This window comes from Alligator sinensis, unplaced genomic scaffold (assembly GCF_000455745.1).
Source record: "Alligator sinensis unplaced genomic scaffold, ASM45574v1 scaffold1667_1, whole genome shotgun sequence".
NCBI lineage: Eukaryota > Metazoa > Chordata > Crocodylia > Alligatoridae > Alligator > Alligator sinensis.
The window spans coordinates 567,597-571,929 of NW_005842504.1; positions in this window are offsets into that span (position 1 = coordinate 567,597).

Consider the following 4,333-nt stretch of genomic DNA (forward strand, 5'->3'; position numbering starts at 1 on the left):
TCAGGCCCCCTCCAAACATCCAGCCCGCTCGGTGCACAGGAACATAATAGCAGCCGTGTGCTGGGTCAGACCCTGGGTCCGTCCTGCCCGGTGCCATGCCCCAGAGAGCGCCGCTGGATGGAAGAGCGATGGGGTCCGAGCAGGGTTTACCCCCGTTCCTCTCCCCCTCACAGCCATCGAGGGTCCAGGATGTTGTGACCCTGAGACCATGCCCCGCACTCCTGTGCCCCACCGCCCCCGATGCCCCTTTCCCCCAAGCATGGCCCCAGACCCCAGGTGGATGTGTCTGGACTCTCTGCTCCCCCCTGTGTCCCCCACAAGCTCCCCCATTTCATCCCATGCAGGGGGGGATATGTCCATCCTGATGTTGGCATTAAACTGCCGGCCTGCTCATTTCATGCCGTGACCCCTTGCTCTGGCAAGAGACAGCCAGGAATTGATCCCCAGGGGCTTTCTCTTGGCCATTTAGCACAGCCAAGGCACGGACAGGGGCGACCACAGCTCCAGGATGCTGGCCTGGAAACATGGGAGGAGAGGATGGGGGCAAAGGGAAGGGGCACATGTCCGAGGCTGCGGTGCAAGTATGTGGGGGGGCGGGGGTCCAGGATGTTGTGGGGGGCAGGAGTCTGGACAAGGTGACTCCAAGGATCCTCCCAGCCTTGTTCTCTGCATAGCCTTGGCCCCTTCAAAGCAACTGCCTCTGCCGCATGTTGAGAGAGTCTCACCAGGGTTAATCCAGGCGTCCCTGAGAGAACCAGCACCCTCAGCCCATAGCAGAGCCCGGGGCCCCAGGGAGCAGCGATTCCTTCCCCAGCCAGGAGGCCATAGTGGGGGAGATCCAGGCTTTTGGCAATAGCTGCCCAGGCAATGATATCATCTCCGTGCCTGTGAGGTCATGGCCTTGGAAGGGGGTGGGGTCATTCACCTCCCACTATGTGCTGTGTTGGTGGCCGCTGGTCAGGCAAAGTGGCACGGGGGGGGGGGGGGGCAATGCCAGGCATTGATTGCCCTTGTCATTGGTTAATGATAAACCAGCCCATGCCCTGGCACCCCAGGCACCCACAGCAACCCAACGGAGATACTAGCTCCCCTGCAGAGACCCTCAACGATGGTGCCAACAGCAAGGCCTGAGTATCTCTGCCCCAAGGACAATGCCCTGCCCACAATGCAATCCCATGCAATTACCCCCCACCCCCATGCTGTTTCATGAGCTCGGGGCCCACAAGATGGGGCTGGGAACATGCCCGGAGCAGGGGCAGCACTGGGTAGGGAGCCCAGGAGGCCGGCTCACAGCTCTGCTCCGTGCCAGGCGTGCGGAGCTGGTGGCACAGGTCAGCTGTGTTTTAATGAGCCGAGGTAAGGAATGAGCTGGGGCACGAAGCGCCTGATTGCCCGGGCCCTAGGGGCTGCATGGGGCAGGCGTCCGGGGGCCAAGTGGGGCGCCCAGTCCCAGCAGCAGGGAGGCCACTGGGTGCTCTCCGTGGTCCTGAACCTCCAGCACCCAGCCAAGATGGCCCCTTGACCTTCCCGGCCCTCTCCAGCTCCCCCCATCCTGTCCTGGCCCCCGGGATGACCACTGGTGAGGGCAGGGGGAGGTGGACACGAGTGCTTCGAGTGGGGATGCAGCGGGGATATTAATAGGGATGACGGAAGTCAGCCCAGGAAGCTCAGAGGAGCTCTGGGAGCCCTAGGGACAGGCATCCGCCAGGTCTATAGCAATGCGAGGGGTGGGCTCAGGCCTGTTCCAGACAGGGGGCGCTCCCTGGGAATGCAGCTCCAGAGCTGGTATCGGGGTGCAGCTGGAGTGGGCTCTGGCCGATCAAAGCCTGAGCCAGAGCAGCCCTCTCTGGACTGGGCAATAGGAGAGTGCAAGGGCCTTGAAGCCTCCACATGTGGATGACAGAACCAGGCCCCGGGCTGCTGAAGTGGAAGGAGCCCCCTTGCCCCTGAAGCACCCCGTGGCCACGAACCACAGCGCTGGGCTCAGGAGGGGGCAGGGCAGGCGGGCCAAGGCCGCAGCAGCTGGAGCTCATTACTGAGTAACCAGTTACCTTTGCACAGCAGCTCCCCTCCTAGAGCCGCTGCCCGCTGGCTCCATGCCCTGGAATCTGGCTGAGGCTGCTAGCTTGCTGGGGCACATATCTGTCTTGCCCAGCCACTGATGAAGGGGGTCTGTGGAGGGCCAGTCCCATCTGCTGAGATGCATCTGCCCTGTTGGATGTGTCTATGGCCCCCGGGACGGGAACACGAGGGAAAAACAAAGGCACGGGCCACGGGATCCTGTGAACCAGGGCTTTAGTGGACAGTCTTTGCTTTATCAATGAGATGAGCCCCTTCCCCTTGCACCCGCTGCCTGCAAGAAAGCTCCTTGGTCTATCCCAAAGCCAGGTCAGAAATGCAAACTCCCAGGGGCTGTCCCTGCTTGGCGGAGGCCCCCGGCCCCTTTTTGGCCCAGCACCACTGGCCCAATGGAGCAAAGTGCAGCTGTGGGGGAGGTGCTGGGTGCGGGCATGAGGCACGGTCACTTCCTGACTGAGCCACGTCAGGTCAAAGCCCCTGAAGCCCGGGTGCTTGGGCAGCTGGGTCTCGTCAAGATGGAGCTCAACGGGGACGCCCAGCAGAACTCGTAGGCTGGTTGCCTGTGTGCGAAGACAGGAAGGGGAGAGGCCCTGGGGCCTACGGCTGTGGTCGTTTGTATCCTTCCAGGGTCCACCATCACAGGGAGCCCAGGCACCTGTGGTAGGGAGCTGGGCAGTGTAGCGGGCCAGTAGGGGGCGCTCCCACGTTGAGCCGCCCACCTCCCTGCGCCTGACCACCTTCCAGGCTCTGAGTGCCTCCCTTGGGTGCCTCACGTCCGGCCGACCCCTTCCCTGGAGCGCACCCGCTAGCCTGGGGCGCCTATGGACTCACTTCTGGCTCTGTTCACCTGGGAGAACACAGGCCTGATCGTCCAATGGGTGCTAGACCCAATACAAGCACTTGGGGCACTTCCCCAAGTCAGGGGCTATTTAGGAAAGTCTCCCTTAGTCCACAGACCTAAGGGGCCTCCTTGGCATAATTTAGCCCCACCCCTCAATAAGTTTCCACAGCGGTCACAAGGAGAACTTTATTGATGACAGGGGTAGGGCGGAAACAGGGTAAAAGGTAGAGCAATATCATAGAAATATCACAGGAATATCAAAGGAATCCCATAGAGCAAACCAGGGTGGCTGAGGTAGCCGTTTAAACACGCATCTGAGTTACTGAAGCTAAATATCTGATCGGATCTCGAGTAGGTTACTCACTCGCATCGTCCAGAGGTGCTTGTTGTTTCCTCTGGAGGCAGGGCACTCTTGGAGCATGCGGTGATGAGGAGAGAGCCAGGTTCAGATTCACCTGGATGACCGCATGGCTAAGGGCTCCTTCTTCCTGGCCCGGGCCCTTAAATAACCTCTCTGACCTCAGCAGCCCGGTCCAATCGAAGCTGCCAATACTGGCCACCAGGTGACCAATCTCCCAAGCATCCCTGGTTACCTGGGCCCATGCTCAGGGCCGGGCCTTTCCCCCCTCTGCCCAGGTGACCAGAGCATCTGCCTCCCAGGCCCCAGGCTTTTGTCCTGCAGACAAGGTGGGAGATCCCCGCCCTGAGGGACTCAACAGCAGCCTCTCAGGCTGGCGGGGACAGGCCCCTGGAGAGGGGCACCGACGGTGGCATTTCTGCCACAGGCATCACTGGTGTTACCTCCCCGGCTCAGCTTCTTATGACGTCAGTGCCATTAATCTTCCCTGACCCGGCTTCTTATGACATCAGAACTGTTACTTCCTCCAATCTAGCTCCTCGTGACATCAGTGCCCCTCCGACTCAGCTTCTTATGACATCAGAGCTGTTGCCTCCCCAACTTTGATCTTTATGGCATCAGTGCCATGACCAGCTGTGACCCGCCTCCCCACACAGCCCTGCCACTCGGGGGGTTGTGTCCTGTGAGCTGGGCTGACCAGAGCAGGGACACCGCTGGGCTGGCATTTCAGGCTTCTCTAGCTCTTTGCCATGTCTCTCCTGGACTGGCTGCCACCGCGCTCGCTTTTCCTGCACTCGGGGTCTGGGGCCTGGATTGGCCTCTTCACCCTGGCTCCTCATCAGCATCCTTCTGTCCTCCAGGTCTTTGGGCTTGATGGCAGCGGTCCAGAGAGCCCCTTCTCCAGGCCCAGCCACCTGTCTCCCCTCCCTCCGTGCCTCTCTCCTCAAACATCCATTGCATCCCTTCTGTGCACAGCCAGCCACCCACCTGCATGTATACGCACCCTGGCACCCCCCCATGCCCTACCCCACCCACCCCCATGCACACCCACCCTC